Source organism: Topomyia yanbarensis, chromosome 3 (assembly GCF_030247195.1).
Source record: "Topomyia yanbarensis strain Yona2022 chromosome 3, ASM3024719v1, whole genome shotgun sequence".
In the NCBI taxonomy this organism is placed as follows: domain Eukaryota; kingdom Metazoa; phylum Arthropoda; class Insecta; order Diptera; family Culicidae; genus Topomyia; species Topomyia yanbarensis.
In genome coordinates, this window is record NC_080672.1 from 342845014 (window position 1) to 342859051 (window position 14038).

A 14038-nucleotide genomic window follows, 5' to 3' on the forward strand; every position below is an offset into this window, starting at 1 on the left:
TCCATGTAAACAGTACAAGCGAACTGTCAAGAAAAGTGAGGTTAACTGTGTCTGTAAAGAACCTAATATGAAAATTCGATTTGTTTACATTTTGCAGTTGGGCCTTTTTCAAATATTTGGCTAGAAATGTCATCAATCAAAATACGCTGTGTTACAATGCGTTACGTTCCGACCCCAGGCAGGGTCCCCCAGCTCGAACGGAATGAAAATTTAATTTGGTGTGCTCTTTGTTTACTTGGCTGATCAGCTGTTCTTTAGAAAACCTGTGAACAGCTGATCAGCCAAGTAAACAAAGAGCGCACCAAATGTCATTCCGGTCGAGCAGGGGATCGGAAAGTACCGCTATGTAACGCAGCGTGTACTGGTCGGATCGAGCTGGCTCAGAAAGTATAACGCTATGTAAAGCTCAATTCAGACGATACATCAACTTCCGTCAACGTCAACGGAACGTCACCGTTCCGTTCAGGATAAGTTAAAATTTAATGCGTTTCTCGTGTGCCCGTTCACACGTGCTGTACTTCAAAACGTTCCGTGGCGTTGATGATGTGTATGGATGCCTTCATTTAAGGACATTATGCATGCGAGTCACAACAAAGCTTCTACGCCGCACACACCCCTCTCCCCTGCCTAACCATGTATCTGACATGAGCAAATTTAAAAATACGTGTTTCAATACACTAACCTTGCCGGTGTACCACGAAACTGCTACTTGAGGAAGCTAGAACATTTTCCTATACAATCAACCCGAGTTTTTGACGGAATTCCAGCTATAGCTCTTATTTTGTGCGAAAATATCACCCCTCTTCACTTGGGGTTTCTTTACGAAACGCTTTTATTTTTCTTCTTCTCATTTTCAAAACACTTTCAAAAGCACTTTAATCACACACCACTGAAAAAACACCCGCGAAACTTTAATCGTTTACTAACTAAACTTCAAATTTTCTGCCAATGTGCAGATTATTGAAGGAAAATGCCCGAAAACTTATTTGTGCAATTGAATTTTCACTTAGAATTCCATTTTTTCTCAATGTAAACAAGCGCGTCGGTGCCTAGCAACAAAGCCTGCATTGCTGGCTTCCACATATCTTCCCGTATAAATAAAAACCATTCCCGAAATCTTCGGAACCATTTCCAAACTATTCATATAATACTCACCATATTGGGAATACTACTGATATATTCCACCATTATAATTGAACTGTTTTACTACCATACCCATTATAGTAACCATTTGCTATACCTTCCGTGTATTCTATATTGGAGATTTGTATACTACATTGTACTTTTGTGTCAGAGGTTAATATTGCTCTGCTGGTCTTTGTTATCCGCATATCTGTTCACGCTGCTCTAAAAACCTGTAGCTTAACATGATCAAAAATCCTCGTCTTACAATATTACGGCGATAGCTCAATTGGATAAAGCGACAGTCCACTTAGCCTCAACGAAGCTCTCATCAGAAGATTGCGTGTAACAAAATAAAATTTCATCAATCGATAGAATTGAAATGTGGAATGGGAAGACGTTTTTTTCTCCACCAATATCTTATGCATCGCTAGATCTAAAATATGCATGTCACCATAATCTGTATAGTTCTTGAATGGTATGTTGTCAAAATGTATATGGAAAAAAGAATATTTTGGTATGGTGACCGTTCTTAACGACCCGTTGTTTGTATGGTTGAGTATGGAAAAACGACACTGGTTATGTTCGATATTATACCAGGCAATGGTTAATCTATTGTTGAACGTACCATATTGAAAATGGTTTTTTCGACGTTTGATGCAATGGTTGGAATATGGTACAGATTTATGCGGGTTCACCTTAACTGCGTGTAACTAATATTAGGCAATCCATGAGACGTTTCTGATCAGCTGATTATTTCTTGTTCACTTATTCTGACGTTACTCCGAGGGGTGCGACGTCCAACAATATCGTTGATTCGATCCAACATCAAACGAATCGGACTAACGAAAGATGTTTGTCGGACGAGTTTTTCTGTTCGCAGGAGTAGACCAGAGTTTTTAATAGTAGAGTTGCGTAAAGAGGATTGGCAACATTGGACCAATAATTCGACACAGATCTTTCATTAGGGCCTAAGTCGCAATGTACTCAAATGGAGAAAAATCAGTTTCAATATTCGGCGAAGGTTTTCTAAATGTAGTTTTTATTGTAGGTATAAATTACTTTATGACCGTGTTTTTCCGGAAGCATTTTTCGTTAAACCTTATGACAATATAACAAAGAATTTAATTCCTATGTGCTTTTAGTGGGTAGAAACTAAAAAAATGCTTACGCCCAATTTGCATCCCAGTCGTGATTTCGCCCTTCAGCAACCACCATTTGCGGAAGGGCTAAACCGTGTACATAATTTTCAGAAGGGCGCGGTAAATGGGCTAAACTGACTCTGTCTTGCTGGGTAGGGCTGGGTAAATGGGCGAGCTTGACAGTATACCTTTTAATAGGGCTCAGCAAATGGGCGCATAGAAACCCAATGTAAAAGAAAGGGCGCGTGAATCTTTTCTTCAAATTTCATGAAAATATCGAAATATTCGAATGTTTATGTGCAACAACTATCGAGTAGACATGATCATAGTAGATATTGCTTATCATTTATATAACAGAATCGCCGTTTATTCTTTTATTTGTGAATAATAACCGTACGCCCGCTTCTGTCTAAAAATGTAAGTTTGGCCTTTATATTCCATATGAGAAGAAAGGCCTAAGTCGAAATCTCGAAGAAAATGCATGTTTCGCCGTTTTGTTTTCTTTAATTATACATCGAACTAAAAACCATTTTAACTAATTTTCACCTCAATCTTGTAGTATTTTTGTTGCATAATGTCGTAATAGCGAAAACGCAGTTTGTTTACATTTGCGATTTAAGCCCTAATGAAAAATCTATGTCGAATTGGTCTTTTTTAAATTTTGGCAACCTTTTATTTTTAGTTAAATTTCAAATGACTTCACTCGAACGCTTCAGTTAGAAGTTAACTTTGCGCATTTAAAAAATTAAAATTAAGTGTTTAGTTTTATTTTGTAAAAATCAGTACGATAAATAACATCGTATAAAGAATTTAAGCTTTTTCCGGTTCTCAACTGATCCGCAACTAAGAACGAAATGCATTGATTTTTGCCGCTTGTCGTCTGATTGGGGTGTGACAAAAACAATCGAATTTGCAGTGTAAGATAAATTTGAATAAGTACATATGTATAAGTGGAATGCATACACAAATTTGTCAAAATTTTAGCTGCACTTTAACTATGAGAAATACCTTCATATTTCCACTGTCGGTGGAAGATTATTAACATTACCCAGAGCTGTTCCGGTGTTTGAAATAGTGCCAAATTTGAATATCAGTGAACATATATTTTTTAATAATTGTCATTAAGCGAAATATTCCTGGTTTTAAATAAGGTTAATATTACATCATTGATTTTTTCTCATAATTATAATCACATAATAACGATACTCCCCACGCATTCGAGCATTGTTATTCTTCGTGTCCGATAGGTACACTGAGCGAAATCGCTACATTCATATTATATGATATTCATATAATTCAGCGCTATTGGAATTTCCAATGATTGCGACATTAGACTCTTAATGGAATATCAAAATTATATGGTTATCATGTTGAAAGTTGCATTCCTCTCAAATTCAATTCTATCAGCTTTCCATATAACATTTAAATTCCAGTGTCAGACCCAAATCTATCAGCGCATTATATAATAACTATCTGATAACTATCATATTAAAAACATTAGGTGGTCCAATGAAATATATGTGACACTATGTTAAATGTATATGGAATGTTTAACGTGTTAAAGCATATGATTCATTTTCAAAAATCAGCGAAATTAAATGCATTTATTTCCATCAAAATAGAAATTCATAATGTATTTTGCGTTGCGTGCAATGTTGTTTGCGTTGCGTGTAAGACGTCAAAACCCTACAGAAAAACTAACCCTACATTTAACAAAACGTCGAACAAAGTGGATCAGCGTAGGACGTTTGTTAAACAAACTTTTCTGCAAGGGAGTGCAAAGCTGATGCAAAAATGGAAATTAAATGCATTTTTTCTAATTTGATGCAAATTTGTTATACATTCTTAGAGTGATCTGCCCCTAGCCTTGTACGCAGCTCTGCTGGGTTCGGTTCCCAACCCCGCACATAGAATTAGAGATTTTTCCAAAAAGAAATTTCTCCAACTCGAAAAAAGGCGATTGACCTTAGGTTAAAACCTCTATTAGTGATGTCTGATTTTTGCAAATAATCGATTATCCATTAATCGAATAATTTTTGAGAGCTTGATTAATTCATTCAATTAATCGACCAAGATAATCGATTAAAATCAATAATCGATTACTTAGTAAATCTTAGTTTGGCGACCAAAAAAAAGGTCCTGGACACGTTTTGAAAAATTTGGAGAAGCTTTGTCATATTTCTTGTTCTGCGACTTTCATTTTCAACGCGCACCCTTCATTAATTATGCTCTCGATTAATTGATAGAAGCTACTCGATTTGCTCGATTATACCGAAAGCTTGTAATCGATTCTTGATTTTTCGATTATTTTAGAAATTAATCGATTGTTTGCGTTAATCGAGTAAAAAAAGGTATCACTAACCTCTATAATAAAAAAAAATTAAATTTTAGCACAAAACTGTTGAAAATTATAAAACTGGGGATATATTTGTTTTAGTTCTAGTTCCACAATGAAACACATATATAAAAATAAAACGCTGTAGAACATGAGCTAAGGTCATTGTTTAGATTTCAACCTGGATCCAGTTTAATTCTAAAATTATTAACCCTCTAGCGCCCAAATTTTTTTTGGCTTCAAAAAACTTTTGGAGGTGGTTTCGTGATGAGAAAAACGAAAATAATGTTGATAATTCTTGAAAGTAATGGATTTTTCATTCAAGCCTTAAAATTAGTAGGCCGCCTAGAGGCGGTGTTCGGCATAAAAGAGCAGACTGTTAGCTGCATTACAGAATTTTAAATATGTGACGCAGGAATTTCGCCAATTTACGACTATACGCACAATGATGCCACCTGGCCTTTTTTGATGATAAAGTATTGATCGCGTGAGATGTTTTTTGAATAAAACTGCAAATCAACCGATACTTGTTATTATTTTTCAGCCTCAATGCTCCTGCATTTTAATTTCGGTGCACACTTTGTATTCAAAAGCTAAATTTTCGAAATTCTTCAGGGGAAAATTCGAAGTAAACAAACAAAAAAAATTTGCCTGTGGTTATATGTGGTTACATATACGTCCAAGGAAAGTTGTTTTCGCGCGCTATCGAAAAATCTAGTTATTCGTAGAACAGCTTTGAACTCGCCCTAAATAACAAAAATGCTGAAACTTAAAAACATTACCTAGGGTAATGAGCCTATTTTCGCCCTAACGTATTGGTTCAAATGGCGATTTTTGATATAATAATGGTTCATAAGAAGAAAGTAAAGATAGTGGTGCCAATTCTTACGCATTGCATCAATTGTATTCCGAGTAATTAATGAAATGGTAAGGCACCCTTCCTAATACGACTAAAGTAGGCTCTTCACTCTAATACGCTCGAAAACTCAATATCACTTACAACGTGTATGAAACAGAATTTAATGCAACATAAACGTGAAGTGCAGAACTAGAGACAGCGCCATATGTCTAATACAAAAGGAGAAAAAAGATTCCGCCAACTAGCCCCAGATTCCCCTAAATATTATTAAATGATAAGAATATCCATATTCTAACAGCAACATTCAACCAAAGTTTTTAAAACATGCTTCTTTTCAGCTAAAATTGCATATAATGCTAGTTTCGGTACGATAAATAATCACCAAAGACTGAAATTTTTTTTCGCTCAGATGCCCAACACCGCCTCTAGGCGGGCAATGTATTTTACCGAAAAACCTAAACTTCCGAATTATTCCACTAAACCAATTCACATCAACAGTGAAATGCTAGTAACAGGCTACTTGGAAATATTTTTTTTAGCTTTTGAAATTTCCAAAAACAGTTAAAATTTGTTTAATGAAGATTACAACCACAGACTAACAGACATAACACTATGAGGGAATTCCCTAAAAAAACATCGATCCGACAATTTTCCCAGAACACTAGCTCCACCTTTTATTCACAGTCCCAATCACTCATTTACTGGTGGGTTACCCCTCAGGTTTGGGAACAATTTTTCACTAGTGGTCTATCCCCCATATGCTTGTTCATATGTCAGTGGCGCCATAATTTCAAATGTGGCCACAGTCCCAACTACAAATATATTTAAAATGACCGTTAAAGCGGGCGAAGCTTTGTTTTTGAGTGTTATGTCTGTTAGTCTGTGTTACAACTACACACAAAATAATTTTTTCCACATTTTCCTCGAATTTTCAACTTTGAGCTTCAATTGCCTTTGACAGAAAGCTACGAGTATTCAAATAATGTGTGTGTATGGAAGGTGTGAGCGTTGGGAAGAAATGCTAGAGCGGAAGACAACATACAATCATGTTTTAGTAGTTTTATTTAGATCTTTATAGAGACCGCCTAGAGGCGGTGTTGGGAACTAGAGGGTTAAAATTACAGATTTGGACAATAATAATACTGCATATAAAACAATTTTATTTGTTTAGCTATTAATCGATTAAGAAATGGTTAGCCTAAAGCACAGTCTATAGAGAACAGTTGCGCAAAGAGTGAAGTCAAAAAAAGCCTACCTATCGAGCGCAATTGGAATCCATCTCTGATACCTCTGCAGCAAAGTTGGATTCTAATTTTGCTCGATAGGTAGACTTTTTTCGGTTTCACTTTCTGCACGCTCTTTGCGTACCTTTATACTAGGGCCTTTAGCCTAAAGGTTGTTTACCTAAGTGCATTAGTACATTATTAAAAATTTAATTTGAAAATGAAATTTCATAGTTCGTGGAAGAACTTCCTCATCATATAGTACATAATATGAATACTCGTTTTGAGTATATTTTCTGAACAGACCAACCTATTTTATCTTAATGGATCAGCCAATAAAGCCATTCTTTCCAATTGCTCGATTTATGGCAAATAGATTATTTTTCGCATAGTCGCTAATTGCAATCGATACATACCAAGAGATAATTGATTAATTGAAAAAATCGATCAGTTCATAAGTATAGCAAAGAAAATGGTATTGTACTTGACTGACGGCGCCGATGGTTGAATGGTAAGTGAGACCGCCGTCTCCCACCAGTTGGTCTGGATTCAATTCCAGCCGAGGTTGAACATTTTCTGAGAAGGAAAAATCTGGTCACGCCTTCCTTCGGAAAAGAAGTAGAGCCGTTGGACGCCGGTCCATGACATGAGTTGATGGGTACGATATCTAGTCCAGATAGTGGAGTCACCGCCTAGTAGCGGAAATAGGTCGAAGGAAAATAACTAGAATATGAAGAATGGTATTGTACTTGATTTTAGGATTTTGTTACTGTTAAAGGACCATCAATAAATTATGTTTTAAGAAGGAGGGTGTAAATAGGCAAATATTATAAAATAACAGTGTAGTCCACCTCTGCATTTCTCAATCTTTTTAACGCCAATATGGCACGAAAAGTTACTAGAACACTGTGAATTTCGTCGTACGTAATGGCAGTTCTCATTGCACTACAATACATTATAGTAGAGGTGGCAACATTTCTCAATTTTTTAATTCATTCTCTCCAGTATGGGAATACTACATGACATCGTTCTAATGATTGTGTTATAATACCGACATGAGACATCGAGAATTGTGTAGTCTGATCAGTTCATTAACAGGAAACAATGAAAAAACGAAAAAAAAACGCTTTCCAAAATGCTGTAAATCTCTTTTGCCTACGTGTATTTGGAATAATTTCACTAACACAGCTCGAGAAGATTGTGCTAGTTTAAAGCAGTAACCCTAAAATGCAGATGATGCAAAAACAAATTACACAGTTAAACTTTCGAAATAATATGCATGGTAAACACTGAGCCACAGACTAACAGACATAACACTCAAAAACAAAGCTTCGCCCGCTTTAACGGTCATTTTAAATATATTTGTAGTTGGGACTGTGGCCACATTTGAAATTATGGCGCCACTGACATATGAACAAGCATATGGGGGATAGACCACTAGTGAAAAATTGTTCCCAAACCTGAGGGGTAACCCACCAGTAAATGATTGGGACTGTGAATAAAAGGTGGAGCTAGTGTTCTGGGAAAATTGTCGGATCGATGTTTTTTTAGGGAATTCCCTCATAGTGTTATGTCTGTTAGTCTGTGACTGAGCTCCAACTGTTATTTTGTCCATCTATTGTTTCTTACGTTCCATTGGTCCGGCAGCATACTTAATGTTTCAGATTAAATGCCGACACATTAGGAGATGATAATTTTGCCCACCTTTCTCTTCCGCAGTAAAGTTCAGCCGGAAATGAGCTGGAATTCTGACTGGTTCTTATCTTGATACATATAAGGAGAGTGGCGACAACACTCTCAAAAATGAAACAATTACTATTTGTCAGTGTCATTCCAAACTGGTCAAATCCATGTATTTTGAGAAGTCGTTTGTTTGTCTGGATTATCACTCACAGATAATCATGACTGTTGTATTCATTCTTCTTACACACACTCTGGTTCTAGTTAGATCTAGCCAGCATTCCGGTTCATTTTCCGGCTGAACTTAAGTGGATCTACTTCGTGAACGTGTTTGATATTTCATTCTACGGCGCACCCTAATCGTCGAATTATTGTTTATTGCGATTTAAAACCTTTCTCATCTACAAATGGCGTTTCATTTATGTCCTTTATGATTCGTATGGGATTTACTGGAGCAGACTATATTGCAATGAATAATATTTGGTGTATAGCAAATTGTAACACATGAGAACAGGATAGAAAGCTAGAACGGGAGGTAGCATATTTTTACTGAAGACTATATAGTCTCCCATCATGAGATTAGTCGATAGTGGATTTTGATAGATTAAAATTAATTCATGAATTATATCACATGCTCTTGAAAAAACTACAGTTTTCATGTCACCGTGGTCGTGCCCTTATCACTGGCCCACTATATCCCAGAAGCTTCCATTCGGGTCATTAAGCCAGATGCTGTTTTTGATTTTTTCCGGTCTAGCTGACGTTAAAGTTAGGTAATCGACCTTTTCAACCTTTTTGTACGCAAATAGACGTATAAAATAGTTTTATTAAATTGAATTATCACGACCACACCTTCCATTAATCTACCATGATCCCTATTCTTTTGCAGGGATAACTGTCAAAAATGCTAACCCATATGGCTAAATTCACTGTCATGTAGGACGGATAGTGTCAGTGTTTACATATTTTTAGTAAATCAATTAAAATCATTCTGAGGTTTTAAAGGTTGAACTTATATATTGTTATATTAAGGAAAATAAGCTCTATCGGTTTATGAAATAAAAGGAATTTTATTCTTTATTTAATGGCCCAAATACCGTTCTATGTTCGAACAATCAAGTTCATAATACATGTGTAAACATTTGATCGAATATACGTCAAAACCAGGGATGTAATGCACCTCAGAGCAAATAAAGAGAAAAATAAAAACCTGTTTTAATCCACCTAGAGGTGCAATTGTGCCTTTCTCATTTCTCCAAACTATGATTTAATAGCTGGTTCGTACAATATAACTTTATGGAAATGTCTTTCATTCTTATTACACTTGGTAAGTATATATAAGAGCACCTTTTTGCATTCATCGCGGTATCGGTTTGAATCGGAGTTTTCTATGTGATCGACCTCCACAATCCGTAACTCCGGTGCTGGAAGTCGGATGGAGATGGAATTTAATATCAGTTTCTGGGGACGCAACACCTTTCATTTGAGACTAAGTTGAGCAAATCTAGCCATTTTCGAGAAACCAATATAACCGTTATTCTGACTTTGGATGCTTCCGGATCCGTCGATGGTGGCCAGTGTGGCCAAAGAGACTTTGAATGACTGTTGGGGACCTAGATCTACAAATTCAACAGTTGTGTTTACATTTTGGAAAAAAATCACCTTTTTACATTCATCGCAGAATTCGTTAGAATCGGGATTTGCTGCGTGATCATACGTATCACCCTGTAATTCAGGAACCAGAACTCGGATCCACACAAAATTCAACAGCAGCTGATGGACCTTTCATTTAAAATTAAGTTTGTCAAAATCGATTCAGAAAATTCCGAGAAACTGATTTGGAAAAATCAACAAATTTTGTTTTGTAACCATACTCTTCAACTCGTAATTCGGAACAAGATGTCGGTTGAAAATGAAATTCAATAGCAACCTATGGTAATATTATACCTTTCATTTGAATCTTATGCTGTTTTCGGTTTTAGAATCGAGTCGCCCTAGGTTCGCTCTAATGTTTACAGTTTCCATATAAAAGTGACAGCTCCGAGCGAACCTAGAGCAACTCTGATTTAAAAACGAAATCAGCATTAGTTTGTAAAAATCGGTTCAGCCATCTCCGAGTAACCGATGTGGACATTTTGTTAACAAATCCGCACATACACACACATACATACACACATACACACATACATACATACACACATACATACACACAGATATTTTGCGATCTCGGCGAACTGAGTCAAATGTTATATGAGACTCGGCCCTCCGGGCCTCGGTTAGACAGTCGGTTTTTGGAGCAATTGCATAACCTTTCTATATAAGAAAGGCAAAAGAATAATATTTAATTAGCTTAATAAACATGAGTTCAATGTTATCTTCATGTGATTATAATTTGCAAAGGTTGGTGGAATGCGTTTGAACGTGTAGGGAATGGGGGTTTAGTAGAGTGGGTGTGGAGGATGCGTCAGAAATCCTTCATCTTATTTCGGTATACGGGGTGGATGAAGGAAATCTGGGCGTGAGGGTGATCCAAGAAGAAGGGAGTGATGAAGGAGGGAGGTGTAAGGGCAAGGTGGGGAGGGGGGAAGGGGCGGCTACGCAATACTCAACTGCATATTTTGCCTTCCATTTGAGACTTGGTTTGAGAAAATCGGTTCAGTCATCACCGATGAACCGATGTGACTTTAATTGTGGAATATGCCCGGAATTCCGGACTTCCGGAATCGTCGATAGTGGACAATATATTCAAAGAATGTTTGATTGGCAATCAGTGATCTAGATCTACGATTAGAAGTAATTTGGTGACCATTTCAATAGTTTTTAGCCTCTGAGGTATTACGATTGTACCGATTTATATGGGAAATTCCAGTGTATCCTTACTAACACCCCTGTAACTCCGGAAGCAAGAGTCAGAACAGAATGAAATTCAGCAGCAGTCAATGGCATTACTGTATCTTTCATTTGAAATTAAGTTCGTAAAAATCGGTAGAGAATTCGTTGTGGAATGGGTGTGATATTAGCTTAGGAACTTGGCGGGTTCCCCGAGGGCGTCATGAACCGTCATAGGTGGCCAATGTGGTCAAAGCTGCTTTGATTGATCATTAGTGATCCAGACCCGCAAACTAGAGTAATGTTACATCAATTTTAATATGTTTTACATCATTTGAACATTATGGTGGTACCAGTTTATATGGGAATTTGTTGTGTGACCGCACTCTTCAACCCGTAACTCCGGAACCGGAAGTCGGATCAACTAAAAATTCAATAGCAGCTTATGGGAGCGTTATACCTTTCAGATGAAACTAAGTTTGCGAAAATCGGTTCAGCCATCTCTGAGAAAATTGTGTGAGTTTAAATGACACACACACATACATACACACACACAGACATTTGCCGATCTCGACGAACTGAATCGAATGGTGTATGATACTCGGCCCTCCGGGCCTCGGTTAAAAAGTCGATTTTTACAGTGATTGCATAGCCTTTCTTTATATGAGAAAGGCAAAAAGGTGCGAAATCGGCAGTCCCAAAAAGTCGATTTTCATAAAAAAAAAATTTTCGAGATAACATAAAATCTCGACGTTTCATGCATTTTAAAGATGTTTGGCATCAAAAACGAATTTGATTTCTGAAATTTCATGGGGTCCCCCCTTTGAAAAAAAATTTAGTTCCGGCTTATATGGGAATTTCATATGTGACCGGATGGATTAGTCTATATTTCCGGACGCATCCAAGCGATCCGTACGAAATTTTATAGACATCTGTGGGGATACTATAGCTATCATTTGGGACAGTGTTTGTGAAAATCGGCCCAACCATTTCCGGGAAACTGATGTGAGTACGTCAATTTTGAAAGATGGCCGCTTTTCCCGGGCACTTCCGGAACCGTCTATGGTGGTCAATGTAGTCAACGAAAGTTTGTTTGGCCGTCGATACCTAGAACAGCAAATTTAAGTTGTTTGAGAGACATTTTAGCGAAATTTTTACCTTTTTTGCTTTCATCGGAGTATCGGTTTGAATCGCAATTTGCTATGTGATCGCACGCCACAACCTGTAACTCCGGAACCGGAAGTCAGATCGGGATGAAATTAAATAACCATTTACGAAGGCGCAACACCTTTCATTTGAGACTAAGTTTGGTTGAATCGGTCTAGCCATCTCCGGGAAACCGATGTGACTGTTATTCTGAATTTGGATACTTCCGCCGGGGCTTCCAGAACCGATGATGGTGGCCAATGGGGCCAAAAAGACTTTGAATGGATGTTAGTGACCTAATACTACAAATCGAAGCAGTTGTGGTCATATTTTGGAAAAATTTTCACCTTTATACATTCATTGCAGAATTTATTAAAATCGACATTTTCTGCGTGATCGTGCTCACCACCCTGTAATTCCGGAACCGGAAGTCGGATCCATCAGAAATTCAATAGCAGCCTATGGGAACGTTGTATCTTTCATTTGAGACTAAGTTTGTCAAAATCGGTTCAGCCAGCTCTGAGAAAAATGAGTGACATTTTTGGTCACATACACACACACAGACGCACATACACACACATACATACATACACACATACATACACACGCTCAGACATTTGCCGAACTCGACGAACTGAATCGAATGGTATATGCCACTCGGCCCTCCGGGCCTCCGTTAAAAAGTCGGTTTTCAGAGCAATTGCAATACCTTTCTATTGAGAAAGGCAAAAATTTTACCTTTTTACATTCATCGCAGAATTCGTTAGAATCGAGATTTGCTGCGTGATCGTACGTATCACCCTGTAATTCAGGAACCAGAACTCGGATCCACACAAAATTCAACAGCAGCTGATGGACCTTCCATTTAAAATCAAGTTTGTCAAAATCGGTTCAGAAAATTCCGAGAAACCGATGTGGACAAATCAACAAATTTTGTTTTGTAACCATACTCTTCAACTCGTAATCCGGAACAAGATGTCGGTTGAAAATGAAATTCAATAGCAACCTATGAGAATAGTATACCTTTCATTTGAATCTTAGTTTCTAAAAATCGGTACAACCATCTCCGAGAAACCGATGTGGACATTTTGTTAACAAATCCGCACATACACACACATACATACATACATACATACATACATGCACACATACATACGCACATACAAACACACATACATACACACAGATATTTTGCGATCTCGGCGAACTGAGTCGAATGTTATATGAGACTCGGCCCTCCGGGCTTCGGTTAGGAAGTCGGTTTTTGGAGCAATTGCATAACCTTTCTATATGAGAAAGGCAAAAGAATAGTATTTAATTACCTTAATCAGCATGAGTTCAATGTTATCTTCATGTGATTATATTTTGAAATGTTGGTGGAATGGATTTGAAAGGGTAGGGAATGGGGGGTTAGTAGAGTGGGAGTGGAGGATGCGTCAGAAATCCTTCATCTTATTTCGGTATACGGGGTGGATGAAGGAAATGCATGAGGGTGGTCCAAGAGGAGGGGAGTGATGAAGGAGGGAGGTGTAAGGGCAAGGCGGGGGAGAGGGGCGGCGACGTAATACTCAACTGCATATTTTGCCTTCCATTTGAGACTTGGTTTGAGAAAATCGGTTCAGTCATCACCGATGAACCGATGTGACTTTAATTGTGGAATATGCCCGGAATTCCGGACTTCCGGAATCGTCGATAGTGGACA